This window comes from Felis catus, chromosome D4 (assembly GCF_018350175.1).
Source record: "Felis catus isolate Fca126 chromosome D4, F.catus_Fca126_mat1.0, whole genome shotgun sequence".
NCBI lineage: Eukaryota > Metazoa > Chordata > Mammalia > Carnivora > Felidae > Felis > Felis catus.
The window spans coordinates 70350477-70369060 of NC_058380.1; the positions used below are offsets into that span (position 1 = coordinate 70350477).

General features: G+C 42.9%; 1 protein-coding gene and 1 long non-coding RNA gene across 10 annotated transcripts in view; one reads left to right on the plus strand and one right to left on the minus strand.

The window, feature by feature from the left end:
- The window catches only part of PALM2AKAP2 (PALM2 and AKAP2 fusion), a 488279-nt gene that overhangs the window by 133922 nt on the left and 335773 nt on the right, over positions 1 to 18584 (plus strand). The gene's annotated exons all lie outside the window — the stretch shown is intronic.
- LOC109493909 lies at positions 933 to 18502 on the minus strand. 3 transcript variants are annotated; one of them, XR_002148394.3, is made up of 4 exons: positions 18414 to 18502; positions 13840 to 13931; positions 3346 to 3400; positions 933 to 1278 (listed from the first exon to the last, which is right to left on the minus strand). It is a non-coding gene; the product is annotated as an uncharacterized LOC109493909 (long non-coding RNA). The 3 variants fall into 3 exon arrangements; XR_006589110.1 differs by having other exon boundaries at positions 13840 to 13938; positions 18414 to 18498; XR_002148395.3 differs by lacking the exon at positions 13840 to 13931 and having other exon boundaries at positions 18414 to 18498.

The following is an 18584-nucleotide window of genomic DNA, read 5'->3' on the forward strand; positions in this document are numbered from 1 at the left end:
AGGGGGGAGGAGAAGGAGAAGGAAAAGGAGAAGAATGAAGAAAGAGAGAGAGAGGAAGAGAGAAAGGAAAGAAAGAAAGAAAGAAAGAAAGAAAGAAAGAAAGAAAGAAAGAAAGAAAGTTCTGTTATCATATGAAAAAGAAAAATCATGAGATAATAAGGAAGGTACCTAAATTAGAATGGCCAAAAGTCTGGCCGATTGGTGGAGACAAAACTTTTTTTCCTCATCCTGAGAGCTGCCATAGGGTGTGTGTGTGTGTGTGTGTGTGTGTGTGTGTGTGTGTGTGTGTGTGTGTGTTTATAGGACCTGGGCCAGTTAAACAGGCGTGGTTGGGACTGGGACAAACTGGAATGTATTTCTAAAGGTGATTAACAAATGGGTTCTATTCTGATCCAGCCATTTGTTGCCGTGCAGAACAATTTTAAATGTTGGGCAACCAATTTAAGACATTCTTTTTTTAAGATCTAGTGTGGCCCAAACAAAATATGCCTGGATCACTAATTTGCAGGCTCTTTTCTAGAGCATCTTTCATAACTTTATATATTACATGCACGATCTGAAGCAGCAAGTGCAGTTCAAGACAAGTTTCTTTCCCAATGCAGAAACTTCCAACAGAAACCAGAGCAGGGAGAGGCACTGGCACCCCCACCGCACCCCTACCCTGGCTTCCTGTGCAAACTGTACAATCTACTTAACGTTCTATGTTCATGTGAGTCTTTCAGAATATACTTTCCTCCAGCCAGGCGATCCTGGATTTGCACAGGCAATTCTGTTTCATTTGCTTTCAAATGTTCTCTACTCAGAAAAGGTCTCAACTGAGTAGGAACTACAGTTGAGTTGGGCATAGGTGAGGATATCTTCAATTCTGAATCTTCCCTAAATATCCATGGTGAAAAAAAAAAAAGTTTAGTAATAAATTATTCAAATGCGCATTCATTCTTGAAACATTTTAAGGATGTTTACATTGAAACCAGATGCCTCCCCCACAGACAGCCCCCATTTCTGTTGATTTTACAGCTCTACTGCTCACTTCAGTCTTCTCAGTAGGGTCTTTGTTTCACTCACGAGGAGAAAGAATGTTCCTTTTGTTTGCTTTTCTTGCCATCACTGTGGCCAGCCTCTGGAGGGAACTCCCGCCATGCTGTGATTTGGCTAGCATCCTTTCATTTCACTCCTGAAAGTCACATGCACACATGGTGGTAAATGGGTTCCGATACACCACGTTGCTTGGGCTTTTCTCCTCTCCTCTGTGTGGTTGGAATTCTGCAGGAGTTTGAGCTGCAAAATAAGAAGTTGAGTCAGTTTGGGAAACGCATCACATAGAGCAAGATGAAGGTAGGATTTCTAGGGAATTTCTGGCCCTTCAAAAACGTCATCTGAACCTAAAGCTTTTATTTCTAATCTGAGCTGAATCCATAGGCAAGCAAAGACTTAGCTGGAAGAGTCATATTTGTTAAAATGCCTGAGCTCTTGCCATGTGGGAGGATGGGGAGCATAGCTATTTCCAGGGGTGTGCTTGTTCTTTCTCGATGGGTTGGCAGTTGAACGTATAGCAAGAACCCAAAGGGAGAAATGTCTGAGAGTAAGTAAATGTCAAAAAGATAACTGAACACGTTTCCACACATTTTTATTTGGACTGGTTCATCCATTCATTTATTCGTTTGTTAAAGAAATATTTATTTACACCTGTTACGTATTGCTGGGCTCTATGCCGAGGACTATGAGATAGCAGTGCATATCTTCTGGTAGAGGTGAAGAAGAATCCAGAAAATTATTAATGTGGCAAAAAATATGGAGGGAAACACACGGGATCATGGGAGACCAGAGAAAGGCATTCAGTGTGGACTAGGTAGAATAAAGGTAGAGTGAAAGAAGCCTTCTGGAAGGAGGTCACATTCAAGGTGACTATGAGTAGGGGTTAGCTACTCATAGCTACTCATAGCTACTCAAGATGACTATGAGTAGGGGTGTCTCAGACTTCCATGTGCATAGTAATTATCTGGGGATCTTATAATATTGGGGATTCTGATTCCAGATATCTGGGGCAGAGCCTGAGATTCTGGATTTTTAAGGAGCTCCCTTCCCTGACAACTTGATCTGAAAATAGCACCCAGCCCCCACCTCCACCCCTCCCCTGTCCCCTTATCCTACTTATTTTTTTATAAAGTCCTTATGAATATCTGATATTAAACATTCATTTATTTATATGTTATATATGGGGAGGCCCCACTTAAAAAAGGGAAGGGACTTCTCTGTGGTCATAAAACATAATGGCTGAATGAGGAGTACATCCCAGATTTCTCTCTTTTCCCCCTTGGTTTATCTGTTTTGATTTTTATTAATTTTAAAATTGTATTTATTTTTGAATAGGTAGTTTGTTCACGTGGGCTAAAATTCAAAAGACACAAAGATTGCATACCACCAAAGCCTTCTGCCCCTCCACTCCTCTGAGGTTCCCAATAGACAAATCTGTTACCAGCTACCTGCATATCTTTCCTGAGATGGTCCACGTATATATAAGCAAATACACACATACATTCTCCAACACCACTCTCACCCCTTCCTTAACCTAAATGTTAACATATGGTTCCACTCTTCTGCATTTTGATTTTTTTTTTGTTTCTAATATGATTAGATGATTGGTCCTTATCAGTATATGAAGAGCTTTTATATTCTCTCTTACAGTGAAAGGTATTCTATTGTATGATATACAAAAACTCAGCCCTACCGAGGGGCGTTTATTTGCTATTCTGCAGTGAGTAACATGTCATTTTTGCACACAGGTGATCAGTAGGATAAAATTCGTAGAAGTGGGATTGCTGGGTCAAAGTCATTGTGCATTTGTAGTTTTAATAGACATTGCCAAATGGTTCTCCGTAAAGCTTGACCCAGCAGCAGCAGCGGATTTTCCTATACCTTCATTAACGCTGTGTTAACAAACTCAGAAACCTTTGCCAGGTTTGTGAGGATGAAACAGTTCAGTTTTAATTTGCCTTTCTCTTAGTATGAGTGAGTTTAAGCATCTTGTTATATGTTCCAAGGCACTATTTATATTTTCTGGTCTATGAACTGTCCATTTCCTTTTTTTTTTTTTTTTAATTTGTTTGTTTTTGTACTGGATGGTTGACCTTATGTCTCACTGATTCATAGAAACATATATTGAGAAGTTACCATTTCACTAGTCACATTGAGGTTGAACATCTTTTCATACATTTAAATGTCCCTGTATTTTCTCTCTTGAACTGTCTTTATATAGTTTCCCTCCCTTTTTCTTTTGGATTATTGATCTTGATTTGTAGAGCCACTTATGAATTATAGAATCAGGCTTTGGGACCCCATTCCAACCTCTTACACGTGGCCATGCTGTCTCCTCTAATGACATTGTGCTTTTCTTCATTTCCTAGAATGGAAGAACATTTTATAAGTGGACATGTAAAAACCAATGTCCTAAATACCACAAACTCAGAAAACGTAGCCTCAAAACCGATTGTTTTTTTAAGGGGCAGGATAATGTGAGTTACTTAATTGCTGGCAGACACATCACACATGAACTTTTAGAATAGAAAATGAAGCAAACCTATAACAAATTTTGCAAGCAACTTATAAACAGAGGCTACGGTCTAAGATATTGATCATAGTTGGTAGAGAAGAAAAAAAAAACCCAGTGATTAACTGCAATCTTCAAACTCAGTTTAAATGCAACCTCTTCCATGATGTCTTGGTACCCCTGGATGGATGTTTCTCTTGTCTCTCATTTCCCAGAGAACTGTGTACCTCTCTTAGGATGACTATCAATGTGTGTTTTTGTTATAGTTTCATGCAAGTGTATTCCCAAGAGCATCACTAATTTCCTGTATTGCTTATAGATTTTTTTTTTTCCTGAAGGAAGCCTTGAAGGCCCTAAGCCACAGTCTTCTTTTTTAAAGTCAGGTTTATGGAGGTATAATTTACATACAGTAAAATTCACTCTTTGCGAGTATACAGTTTAGTGAGTGATGACAAATGTATACAGGTGTATAATCACCTCCAAAATCAAGATACGGAACATTTCCATCACCACGAAGTGTTCCCTGGGGCCCCTTCACCATCAGTCTGTCTCTCCATTTTCAGCCCCTATCAATCACTGATCTGATGTTTGTCCCTATAGTTCTGTCCTTGCCAGAATGTCATATAAAAGGAATCATATACTCTGCAGCTTTTTGTGTTTGGCTCTTTTTTACGCTAAGCCACAGCCCTTTGCAATGAAACCCAGGGGAAACAATTTCCCCATTGCTTTGTGGAATTTAGGCTAAGTAGGCTTGCTCACCAAAATTATGCGAGTGGTTAGACAGTGGTCACAAGGAAGGAGTGAAAAGGAAGTGGGAGAGAGGCAGAGCAGAAACTGATACGGAGACAGAAAAAAAGTTTAATATTTGTTATAATGTTCTTTATTGCTTACTTTACTGTTGCTTTGTATGGAGCACTGCCACAGTGCCCAGTGTTTTGTGTAATCTGCATGAGAACCTTACAAATTGTTATTATTCCCATTCTGCAGATGAGGACACTGAAGTTCAGGTTGTTTATGTGGTTTATCCCCAAACAGAACTCTAGTGAATGAAGTACTGGGATTGAACTGAACTCTGATTTGAAAGACTTTGTTTTATGTACTTCTCCAGGCTCCCTCTCCCCCAACATCTAGGAAGGGAGAGGTAAAAAGAAGATCTATAAGCTCTGGTTGGAGGAGTTTTCTTTCACTTACCAGAAATTCACTCACTATAAGCCCAGAAACTAGCACAGTCCCTATTATATAGTAGGTGCTCATTAAATACTGTTAAATGAACCAGTAAAAGAGGAATCTTACCTTTCTGATCCTTCTAATGCGAACATACTGAATTTTTTTCCCCAGTGGCTCGCTGGTAGTTTTTCAAGTGTCAAATTTTTCTTATTTTTTAAAGTTTGCTTTTCTACTCCAAGTAAAGTGCAAATTATCTCTCAATCTCTGATTTTGTGTCAGGGTACGTTATCTCAGCATGTGCATTGAAGGAGTGTGAGCAAGTTTTAACTATCTCCTTTTGGATTGTCTATTGTTTGAATGAAGGTTTATGTTCATTAAAGATCACTCCAGAGGCAATATTCAGTTAATCGTGACTTACTGTGTTCTATTTCTAGACTGTAAGGAGCAAAAGTCAGTATTAAGTAAAATGAACTCAATATGAATACCTAGACAATTTTAGTAGATATTTGATGTCTTAGATATATTTGAATACACAATAGGATATATATAAAATAGTATTGGAATTAAAGGAAAATCTAATCTTATGGTACTTTAAGTTGCTGGCAAACCAATAGGGTACATGGCAAATTTCTTCCCAAATAAGACTATTGCTTTTCTAAAAACAATCTGAATGCTTGAAAGCAGATGAATATGTCAGGAATGTTGACAATATCACTTTGTGGAATGTTGTGAAATGATGTCTGAGGACAAAGATGAACAATGTAAAACATAGCATTCTATCCTATAAACGCATGCACTTTCCAAAGAGGTTTCCAAAGTATTTCAGGGATGTTTTCAATCCTTTGAATTTCTCATTATCCCTTTATGTAATTCTGTCTCCCAAATAGTTTCTCTTTGGGCCACGAACCTTGTCAGTGGAAGTAAGTATAGTGACACCTGGGTTATTGGTCCAAGTAACCACTTTTTATTTAAAACATTTGCCCATTCAATATCCTGGACCTTCCAATGAACTTTTGTCTCAGAGTATAGTAAAAGCCTATTTTAATGACAGACCTGTAGAATGATACTAATACCCACCTTTAAATTAATTGGTCAATTATGCCCACTGGCAGATTTTCTACCAATCTGCAGAGGGAATTGTAAGGGCTGGCAATTTCTTGAAATAGCAATGTACACTTCTATATATGGCAATAGCACAGCAGACCCTGTGCTTTATCATTGCAACCCAAACTAATGGAACACAATGTAGACCAAACAAACAAACAAAAAACAAAACAAAACAAAAAAAACCCAAAAACAAACAAACAAAAAACCCATAAAAAAACTCAAAAAAGAACCCCACTAAATTACTACAAAGAAGTAAAAAGTACTTTTGAGCACATTTTTTTTTTTTTTTGGTCATTTGCCTTCAGGACAGCCGTCGGTAAAGGAAGGGAAATTTAACAAAGGGAAATAGGAAAACAACACAGAGAAAGTGAACTTTTGCTTTAGAAGACAAGGCAAGGCTGGTTTTCCTACCAGCCCTTCACATGGATGCTGCCTCTTCTCATTCTTCAGGGGGATGGGGACAGGGGAGGAAAGGGACAGGGATGCTGAGAGCAGGAACTAGAATAAACATTAGGATTGTAGGGTCAGGAGAAGTTAAGTGCCAGGGGAGAGCTCAAAGATATCAGAACATGCAGCCAGAGCCAGAAGAGAGAAGGAGGCATCGAGACCACTGTCCAGGAAGTCAAGGAGTGGGGCCACTTCGAGGACATATTTGGGAAGAGCCCTGGAGGACTCCTTGAGAAGCAGATGCAAAGAACAGGACCAGAGAGGTGGACAGGTTAGCACATCCTGGGAGGTGGCGTGGCATGGAAAACAGAAGCTGATGGAAACTCAGAGGTTGGAGGCACCACAGCACCTGAAATCTGGAAGGCTCAATTCCTCCTGCCCACCCTCCAGATACCCAGTTAACTGCCATGTAATGTTAATTGTAATTCTCCCCACCTCCTCAAGTCTGCTTCTTCCTCTCCATCTCTCCCACATTAGACCAGGCAACTGAGACTGCAGGCTCTCCTCCCAGACGGCCTGTGTGTAGAGCCCTTCTCTGCCACTTACTGGTTTTGTAACCCTGGGAAAAGTACTTAGCTTCCGTATGCCTCAGTTTCCCCATCTGATAGATGGGAATGCTAATACTAGTACCTACCTTATGGAACTGTCGGGAGTGCGAAATGAACTAATGCCTATGAACCATTCACATGGTACCTGGCATAGAGGATGGACTCAGTGTTAGTTGCTGTGTTAGTTTCCTAGGATGAGCAAGTTACTCCAAACTGGGGGGCTTAAAATAATAACAATAACAACGTATCCTCTCTTGTTCTCGGTTCTTGAGATCAGACGTCTGAAATGAAGGTCTCCACTGGGTTGCTTCCTTCTGGAGGCTCTGAAGGAGAATCTGTTCCATGCCTCTCTCCTGTGTTCTTGTGCCTGAATCATTGGTGTTCTTTGGTCTGTGGCTGCCTAACTCCAGTCTCTGCCTCTGTCTTCACATGGCCTTCCCCACTCTGGGTCTGTGTGTCCCAAATCCCCCTTTCCTTTCTCTTATAAAGATACCAGTTATTGGGGTTAAGGCCCACCCGAAATGCCAGGATGACCTCATTGGAAGAGCCTTAATTACATCTGCAAAGACTCTGTTTCCACATAAGGTCATGTTAACAGGCACGGGGGGTTAGGACCTGGACTATTCAACTCACTACCATTATCACAATTATTTTCAATTCAGGAGCTTCCCATCTCTCTTAAAGACTCTGAAAATAGTCTCCCTGCATACAGTCTTCACATGACAATCCTTTCTCAATACATAGCCCCACTGATCTTTCCAGAGTAACTTCCCTGTTTATACCCTTCAGTGGCTCCCCACCACCTGCGGGAGAATATGTGACATGCTGAGTGAAGCCGTGGCCGGGTGCCTGCCTCATCTCAGCAGGGCCATCTCCCACGTCCCTCCACCTTGCACATACCTCTCCAGAATAGGACTGCACTATTTCCTGCCTCCTGGCCTTGCCCAGCCTCTTTCCTCTCCTTATGTACCATTTCCCCTCCTTATTGAGGCTTTATGCAACCTTTGCAGTGCAGTTCTTACTTAATCCCCTCTGAGAAGCCTTCATGGGAGCCACCAGCTCCTCCCTCCTGCCTGGGCATTCTCCCCCAGACCCCAGGAATTGGCTTTTTCCTCTTTACCTCCAGTGCATCTTTGATTTCTCCATCACCAAACTTTATTCATTGTTCTGTAAAGGCCCATTAATGTTTTTGTTGCTTTGTGAGGGTTGCACCCTACTCAACTCTACATCCCAATGCCAGTGTGGTCGGCAATTGAAGGCATTGAGTAGTAGATGGGTGGATGGTTGGATGGATGGATGGTTGGATAGATGGATGGATGGGTGGATTGATGGATGTGTGGGTGGATGGATGGATGGATGAATGGTTGGATGGATGAATAATAACTGGGAAAAGGAAAACTGAGTCATGGATCATGTGGAACCACAGGGAAAAACCTGAACTAAAACTGGGGCCTTCTTCAATGAGAAGATCTGACCAGTTAGTTATTAGAAGAAGGAATGTGGCTACTTAGGACTTACATCTGTGTAGTGGAAATTATGAACAACTATGTATATAAACAGTCCTGTACATGATGCTCAAGGTAACTGCTGAACAAACTCATAGCTCCCCAGGGTACCCTGATTCTTCTCCATTTCCAAAGTCCCAAATTAACAAACCACTTTGGGATTGGATAAAACATGGTTCTCACATATTACACTTTAGTATGAAAAAGATTCACTGGTGTATAAATTTAAAATCAAGCTCCCTAGACCCCATCCTCAGAGATTCTGATAAAGTCAGCCTGGGACAGGCTCAATGATTTGTAAAGAGGTTAATAGTGCAAATCCTGTCTCTACCCAATCCACTCTGTGTGACCTTAGATTGTGTCTTAATTCTTCATCTCTGAAGTGGAGAAAATAATAGTTCCCCTTCATAGGACTTTGGTGAGTGAAGATAGCAGTAAGAAGAGTCTGACATGGGGAGGTGCTCACAAAAGGTCCCTGCAATCATTGCTGTCATTATCCATATCCATATCCATATCCATACCACCACCATTACCACAATCATCTTCTTCATCAAGGATTCTAGATCAGTGGTTCTTAATCCTAGCTGCATAATAAAATCACCCGGGAAATTTGAAAACAGATCCTAATAGACTTCTGGAGTGGATCTCAGGGAGCGGCATTATTTTAAAGCATCCCGAGTCTCCACTGCGTTGTCACAGTTGGGACCCAGCAGGCCCTAGACCGGCACTTCTCAAACTTGAACGTGCACACGAATCACCGAGAGATCTTACAAAAATGCAGATCCTGACTCAGTAGGTTTCAGGCTAGCTGAGCATCTGCATTTCCACCGTGATGCTGGTATTGCTGTGCACAGCCCCCCCCTCTGTGAGTGCAGCCCCTGAGCCCAAGCAGACGTGGTGGGCACACGGCTTGTTCAGGGGTTCGATGTCAATACGGGGACCAATTGTGATGGATGCCATGTGGCTCCTGGTTACACCCGGGCCTGTCACGTGCCTAGTGCCACACTCTGTCTGGAAGCTCCCCCAGTTTGTCACTAACACTGCCAAACCCTGGGAGGAGACACAGGCAGGCTCGCTCTGACTTCTCTGATAAGATATGTCAAATGAACATTCATTACTGTCCCAGGAGCCCTTTCAGAAGGCATTTAAGGAAATGCCACACACTTAGCTCTCTTCAGATTTCAGAGCTCAGGGTCATCGTTTTACCCATAAAAGGGCCATTTGTGTGTGTGTGTCTAAACTGCTAAGCCAATTGCTCTGCTGAGTGGGAATAGTATTGTCGCCTCTGTTTTTGGCACTAATGACTTGTGTGTTTTCTAGACATCATTAAATACCAAAGTCCCTGGCCCTCGATTTGGTCCAGGTATAGTGACTCCGAGGTCTCCAGTTACACTGGGCAGGGGAGGGAGTGGAAGGGTACAATCAGAGCCAGCTAACAGAGGATGTTAATTCTCCAAGACTGCGTTGGCATCTTGCAAACTCCTTGTGATTTCCTCATAGCAGCCCCATCCAAGGTTTAAGTTGTCGGTGAGGCCCTCGCTGCTGAGTATATGACTGGACTCACAGCATCCTGAAATCACCCCAGAAATGAAGCCAAGAGCAGCTTCACTTATCTCACGTGAACTTTTGGTTGCATGTTGATTAGGCAAAATTATGAGTCATTTAAATACCTGATTACAAAGACTCTTACTGTTTACGTGGCAAACCAATCCTTTGGATTTTCATTTCATATTTTATGATTCATAAGATCTAGAGTCAATACTAATTATATCTTTTAGAAGCCATGCATTATTTATCATCCTCATTGCCAGAATAATAAAGGCCAAGACAGACCTTTCCACGTAGCCCATAAGGTAGATATTATTAGCCTCAGGTTACTTAGAATGAACTTGAGGCACAGGGAAGGTAAACACCTTGCCCAGGGTCCCCCATCTAATAAATACAGAGCTGGTATGTGAGCCGAGCACCCTATCCTGGCAACGCTCTCAACCGCGGCACCGGACCCCTCTCATAGGAATGTTGCTGTTCGGCGTTTACGAGAGTGCTCGGTAGCTGCCAGGCACCGAGCCCAGGGCTCCACATGGATTGTCTCCTTTCACCCTCGAGATACCTGTATGGGTTAGGCACTATTAATTTCATTTTCCAATGGAGGAATCTGACCTTGGAGAAATGATGTAACTGGGTTTGAGCCAAGGGCTCATGTCCCCTCTCCTCAGTCCCCTGCCGCTCCTTCTCCAACCTGGAATGAAGGCTTTCCGAGTCTGTCCATGTGACAGTTCCCTCAGTGCCCACTCCTGTCCACTCTGCCAAAGTCCCTTCGCCATGTAAGGTAACATGGATCAGCACGTGGATCAGCATGTGATTCCAGGATCAGCCCGTGGATCAGCATGTCAACATCTTTAGAGGCCATCATTCTGTCTACCACTACCACCTTCCATGTCAACCCTCTCTCATGTCAACCCCATGCGATCCTTCAGCTGGTCTCCTGCTTGAATCTTCTTCTTTCTCTCCTGCCTCCTCCAAGGCAGCCAGAGTGATCTGTTACTTTTTTTTTTTAATGTTTATTTATTTATTTAGAAAGAGAGAGAGAGTGCAAGCGGGAGAGGCAAAGAAAGAGAGAGAGAGAGAAAATCCCAAGCAGGATCTGAGCTGTTAACACAGAGCCCAATGTGGGGCTTGATCTCACGAACTCATGACATCATGACCTGAGCCAAAATGAAGAGTCAGATACTTAACCAACTGAGCCACCCAGGCATCCCCAGAGTGATCTTTTAAAATATAAATACGTTCCTTCACACCTTGTCCATACCTTCCTGAGGCCGTGCTCTGACCAGGCCACTCTCTGTCCTCCTTTCCCACAACTATCACCTCACTCCCTTTGCCCCTGCCACACCGGTCTCCTTGCTGCCTCTCCAAGATGCTGAGCACAGCCGTGTCACATCACAGAGGCTTTCCGTTGCCTGCTCCCTCTGCCTGGGACACTGTTCCCTTGATACTTACATGGTTCTGTCACTCACTCCATTCGGGTTTCTCTGATAGAGTGTCACTTATTCATCCGCACACCACTCTCTCCTCTTAGTGTGGTTAGTTTTCCTCAGAACATTTCTGAAGTTATATTGTAGATTTCCCTGCTTTTCATGTCTCTCTCCCTTCCCTGGGATGTAAGTCTTGTTCTCTGCTGATCCCCAGGACCTGTGACAACGCTTGGTGAGAAGTGTGTGCCCAATACTTGTACCAGGAAGGATGGAAAGGAGGGAGGGAAGGAGGAAGGAAGGCAGGCAGGCAGGCAGACCAACAGGCCTACAGACATACAGACAGACAAAGGGATGGGACAAAAGGAAGAAAGGCATGGTGGAAGAAACTGACTTAGTTGATTCCCCTTTTTATGGTTGTATCTGAGGTCTTATCCCTTCAGAAGGATGATGATCCAAGTACCTCAAAATGAAAGAAATCACTTTTACTCTTTTAATTGCATATTATTTATAATGCAGTTAACCGCCGCCCCCCCCCCCCCCCACATTGAAATAGCCCCACTCAGGTACAAGCTTCCAACAGCACAAGCCTGTTACTTGATATTATTACATCTGCCACCTAGAAGCTGTGTGGAAGCTCTCTGTGTCTCACTGTCCTTGTCTGTAAAATGGGTATAATAATGCAGCCCGTATAGGGCTATTAGGAGGATTACATCAATTAATGCTTGCAAATCACTTAGAAGGGATCCAGGGACAGAATAAGCATCATGTACATGTTTATAAATTTAATAAACCAAAATTTTACCCTTAAATTCAAGCTATTCTCTCTAACACTCCATTCAAACCTTTATTTAATTTAGAAAGACATTTGGAAACGTTCAGCTTTTTACTTAAATCAGTCTGTTTCTGCTTTCTTACAAATCAGGAAAGCCCTAGTTCATATTTCTGTTAAAGTAAAATGGCAAAGTGTATCTTTGCCCGTTTCTTTTTTTTTTTTTTTTTTTTCTGACAATGGTCATATTCTTACCAAATGTCTCTTCTACGGACTAGGGCTGTTAACGACGTTTTCTAAAATAATGGGATTATCAAGTTTAGGATTTCACTTGCTCAGACTGTTTTACTTCAATCCTTAAGACTGCCCTGAAGTCATCCTAAAAGACACTGTCATTTGCCCGGCTTTCCAGGGTGCTGGGGTTTGAAATCTGACACTTCGTTTGCTGCTTGCCTCACCACCTTGGAAAGGCTGCTTCCCCCTTATTAAGGAAAAGGCTGCTCCATTTGTTTTGGCTCCAACCAACCTAACAGTGTCTTTAATTCAGCGACGGGCTGTTTTCCTTGGAAGTTGGAGAGTCCAGTGGTTTTGGGTCAAGCTCGAATTCTTGCTGGTAGTTCCAAACTGGAAGTCAAATGACTTCCCTCAGCAGTGGTGGAGGCAAGAAAGTGGGGCCAGCCTTGGAAAGTAGATTTTGAGTATTGTAGGCTATTCATAATGGTGCCTGATGAAGTACAGTCTAATGCTGTTCGAGGGTGATATGGACAAATCATTTCATTATTCTGATCAAATGCATGGTCCTGATACCTGTATTTGTTTTGATAGAAAGCAGTTTCAAGCTAATCCTAGGAGTCAAGAATAGATTGAAAGATTACCTACTGTATACAGATGCAGGACAGATCTTTTCAGGGGAGATCAAGTGAAGGCCATGCTAGAAGGACTAAAGGCTGGATAGACATTGGTCAGAGGAAGTTTCAGGTTGGGAGAGAGAGAAAGAGAGAGATAGAGAGAGAGAGAGAGAGATAGCTCATGCCCAGGGAGGGGGTTCATTGGCCCAGTGCCTTTTCTCTGCCAAGAGCTGTGATTTGGAACAAAGGAAGGCAGCTCTCAGATCCAATAGCAAGCAGCTTGGGCAGCTGTTGTCTAGGTCAGGGGCACGATGAGGCTACGCATGAGTTCTCCAGATTTCCCTCACTCTTGCATTAATAACCAAGGTGAGCTCCCTGGATCTTGGAGATAAATCTTTTCTCTTGTCTCTCTCAATTGTTCTGATATTCTAGGTTCCAGAGCAGAGAATTTTTTTTTTTTTAAACCAGAGGTCCATGGATCATCTCAGGGTATCCATGGAAGAATTCAAAAGGTTCCTGAAAGCTCAGAAATTGCCCACAAAATGTTGTATGCATATGCATTTCCCTGGGAAACATCCTCTACTTCCTACCAGATTCTCAAAAGGATTCTGTGATTTGCCCTCCCGAAAAGCTTGGGATCACTGTTCAAGATGGTAACATATATCACTTTAGAACACTTTGCACTTTTGTCTCTTTCAATCTCTCATGATATGTGCAGACTTTGGCAAAGCCAAAGTGTTATGAAAAAGTTTGCACAGCATCAAAAGACCTTGGATAGCAAACTCTAGTGGTAAGGGTAGTCGAGAGCCTTCAGGAGCAGCTCTAGTCTGAAGGGCCATATGGGCAGACGTAGTGTCTTAGTCAGCTGTGAGCTGCTATAACAAATGACCATAAGGTGCTTAAACAACAAAAAAACGTTTCCTTACAGTTCTCGAGGCTGAAGTCCAAGATTAGGGTGCAGATAGACTGCGTTCCTGGTGAGGAACCTCTTCCTGGTTTGCAGATGGCTGTCTTCTTGCTGTGTCCTCATATGGTGGAGAAGGAGAGGAAAGCAAACTCTCTAATGCCTCCTGTTCTAAGGGCACTAATCCCATCACAAGGGCTCCACTCTCATGACCCAATTACTTCTCAAAAGCCCTGTCTCCATCACATTGGAGATTAGGGTACCGATATATGTATTTTGGGGGACACAAGCGTGCAGTCCATAGTACCTGGGGCTGGCCCAAACAAGCAACTCAGGAGCCTTCACTCGAACACAGGCACATCCAGGCAAAACATATCCAGACTGATACAGGTATCAATGAATAAATAGGATTATGCTCATAATAATAAAACTATTCACTGACCACCTACAATATGTCTGGAGCTTTGGATACCTTACCTCATTTGATGGTCACAATAATCTCATGAAATGGATACTATTATCTTTCTTTCCCATTCTACAGATAAAATAACTTAAGCTCAAAGAAGTCAAATAAATTTCTCAAGGTCATTATGTAGTAGAACTGGTATTTAAGGCCAGGGTTGTCCAACCCATGCTTCCTCCCAACTTAAGTAGCTTTGTGACATGCCAACAACCATCATGGCAGCCTGAGGGATGCTGATTAATTTAAGGTCTCCTTCAGGGCTCTGATTTTATGATTTTTAAAGTTAACTGAAAGAATCACAAATCAAGCAATCAATTTGTAAGTCACACACTATGTTAGGAATTAGGAGGGATAACCAATTTTCTTCCCAAAGGGACCGCCAGGCATACCCTGAGGGGCTGGGATTTCTGGAACTCTGTGGAGTTAACAAGAGGAGACTTGGAAAGTTAGAAAAGCGAGGGGGAGGCTACATTCCAGACATAGCATATGGTATGAGAAAGCACCAAATTTGGAGTGGGACAAACAGATGAAGAAGGTGTCAAGTTCTCTGGGGAGGAGTAGAAAGTAGGAGAGGCTATACACAGGGTAAAGCTTTGACAAGATGCTGGGGTGACTTAGCTGAGCCTCAAATAAAGGAGAACCATCCCAGAAGCCGAGGGGCCTCCCCTCCCCCATCCTAACAAAGGGAAATTTCCACAAGGCAAGAGGGGACCGAGTCCCAGACGGAAGCTGACTGCCTGTTCTGTAGGGAAGTCTTCGCTTCTAGCAGAGAACTCTCCAGTCGTAGGAAACCCTATCTGAGTGGCAAGGACTTGTCCATTTGCAAACCATGGCCCACTGAGGGCTTGACTCGGAGACGAGTGCACAGTAAGGAGTTAGAGGAGGAGAGTGGTAATTGAGTGGGAAGAAGAGAAATCACAAAGGACTGAGAGAGGGCGGTGGCTGAGTCCCAGCACAGGCAAAACCATCTTGTATCCGTTATGGGTGCATAACACTTAATGCAACTCAGATTATGAATGCAACAACCTCCTTCTCCCCCACCCCCTATCCTAAGAAAGTTGCCCCAGGAGGGAACACGTCTGGAATGGCACCGTCACGGAAGGCAAGCTCAACTTTGCGTCAGAAGCAGCCCTGCCAGCCTCCCCGCTACTTTTCCCATGGGGACAGACACTGCATTCTTTGGGGGAGGCCTGGAGAGCTGCTGAGTGTCCACTACCTAAAGGGCTGGGCCAGGCGTGGGAGCTCATGAGAGTCGGGAACCGCTTTCTCCTACACACAAGATCTAACGTCTTGTTGGGAGCTCACATGCTTCTCAGAAATGGAGGGCACATCTGCTCTAATGAAAACATGTCCCTTTGTGAAGTCGCATGGACTCCATCCTTGGAGCCTCCAGAGGGGCGATCTTCCCTGTGCTGGAGCTCCCCCAGTGCTCCTGGCTCCCAGTCAAGCATCCGCCTCTGTGTCGGCTCTTTTTCCACCTCCACCTCCCCAAGTATGCCTTCCCCTCTAGTGGGTTAAATTTAGCTCTGAATGAATGCAGAAAGGAGAACACATTCATGTAAACACAGATCAAGTAGCTTTCAAATATAGGCTCGACACATACAATTGGCACAAAAGATCCAAGCTTTTCTGTTTCCTTCTCTCCTCTTTCTCTCTGCTTTTCCTGTCTTATCGTCAGACCCCTACACACTTTTCTGCATTTAGTGAAGCTAGTTAAATATATAGCTTGGAATGTGGGGCTGTTTGTCTTTGGACCAGAGAAAGAAGAATCACTTGAGTGATTGAGGAACATCAGGAGTCAATGAGAGTCCTAGGTGGTGGTGATCATTTTCATTTATTGATTTGATGGTCTTAGAAGCCCATCAGAAACTTGGAAGCCTCTTTTGTCTCATGTATTAACAGGGTTTTTTCTCCCATGGACCAAGCCTGTGGCTGCTACAATGTTGCACAGATCTGCAAATATTTCCCCGCTGACCAGTCATTATGTCCCTAAGTCCCTAACTTTGAGGTCACCCCTTTCCCTGTAGTCCTTCACGCTCACAGAGCATTTATAGTTCTCAGAATACTTTTTCATTCATGAGTTCCTTTCATCTTTATAAGAACCTTGTGAGGTAGTTAGCTGTCCCTCTTCCCAGTTTACAAACAGAAAGCCTCAGTGCAGAGAAGTTAAGTGACTTGTTTGAGGTCACACAGTGAGTGGCAGAATTAGGATTAGGACCTAAGATCAACACTTTTTCTTATGCTCTTTCCACTCTACCTTGAGCTGCTTTGGGGAAAGGCACTTTGTCTAGGGGGCCCCATCTGGGAGAGTTGGATTTCGTAAACATTTGCTAGCGTATGGAGGGTGAGTAATCATGTGAGATTGAGACCCCAGACCTTCCAAAGGGCATCATGAGGGCTTAGGGGCTGAAGCTAAGCTTTCCCAATATGATTACTCATTCTCCAACCAGGAGAGCACACAGGACTGAACTGATAGGCCATTGTCGCTTCCCAGCCAGCACCACAGGACGTCTCTCTCCTGTCAGTAGTGCTGACTTCCAGAATGTGTACAGCATTATCGAGTCATGGCTAACAATGAAAGTGTCGACGGCCACACTGCAACAAGGGATTCCAAGCTGACAGGGCACATCGTGATCATTGTACTAAGGCAAACTAGACTGGCCCATAAGCTCTCTGAGAAGCCAATGACCCAATTGTGTCTGCTGGCATTACATAACCAGACTGGCCTTCCCAAAGACTTTTTCCCTTTGTAGCTAATTTGTACCCAAACCTAGAATCAACTCCACCGAAGAGCACCTTTAATACCTACGTATGTAGCTCTCTTCCCAAACATCCCCAAATCAAGCTTGTTTTCCATCTTTTCCTAGGACTTCATCCATCTCTTCTTAAGCATTTCCTTCTCATTCCTTCTTATTTATAATTATTAAATTGATTCAGTCCAAAAGATATGACTGTAAGTGTCTATGAATCGTTAAAAAAAAGAGCCTGGTAATGACGTTTCTAGACAATAAATGACAGAGCAGAATCCCCCTCTATGAGAAAATACAAGTACCAACTAATGTGAGGAATTTTAAGAATAATAATAATTCACCCCCTTTCTTTAAAAAAATGCCTACATAAAAGGATGGATAAAACCAAGTCACTCACTTGGTCCCGTCTATGACATTATTAATGAAGCAACATCGGGTTGAGTAATTAGGACCTACTGGTTCTGGAGCAGCTGCTGTGGTCACTCTTTTCAGTATTTTATGCTGATGCCCTGATTTCTCACAACACCCCTATGAGGTTAAAGTTATCATCCCACGTTAAAGAGAAGGAAAGGGCACCTAAAAGAATTCAAAGGGTGTAGTTGATGAATCTCTGGGCCGGGATTCACACTTGTCCATAGAGTTCATGCCTTTTTTCTGCGTAACACCCACCTACTACTTCCTAATCCCACTTTTCAAAACTGTTATCAGTAACAGGATTATTATGAGCCAACATGTGAGTATCAAGCAAGACAAATGTAGAATGATCCTTAACTACCCTGCTCTAATTCCCATATACCTTCCTTATACCACTTCATTTCCTCTCGTGAAATGATGCTGACCCACAGCATCAGTCAGCTGACATGTCCAGAGTGAACCAAGAGAAAAGGAAGCCATCAAACTAAGATACTAACATTCACTTCTAGATAGATTTCCAACTGCTCATTTTGAATCTACCATGTACAGAGCCTAGTCAACATATATCTTAAGGGACATCCAGCCTAATCTTGGTTGGTTCTGTTTTCTAACTTCTCTTTCTTGCCCCATGGAAACTCTCTAGATGAATCTATCATTTGAATCACATAGAGAAACACAGCACATACTTGAAATCCCATCAACTTTCCTAAATTGTTCACAACCAAAGGAGCCAAAAGCCTCCAACCACCGTTCCCCTCCTTCTGATTCTGTGCAGAGCTACCACATATGTTTTGAATGACTACATATTCTACAAGACCCTAAAAGGCAAAAGAGAGCTCATACGAATACAAACACTGTGGAGGACCCGGGCATTCCTTTTAAAATTACTTTTGTCAAGAGAAAGCTTCAGGTTACTCTGAAATTTCACGCTCCTAGCTTCCACTTAACAAGACTTTAACTTTTACTCACTCAACGGGTCTTGGCAAGTCATTTCCCTCTCAGTTTACAGGGCTCCTGTTTTCCCCCCAGGGGAGTAGGCTATGTTCATCTGTGGTTCCCAAAGGACTCATGCTCTAAAATAGACTGAAACTTTTATTAATAAAACATCTATTTTGCAAATCTAGCATTCCGTATTCTCTC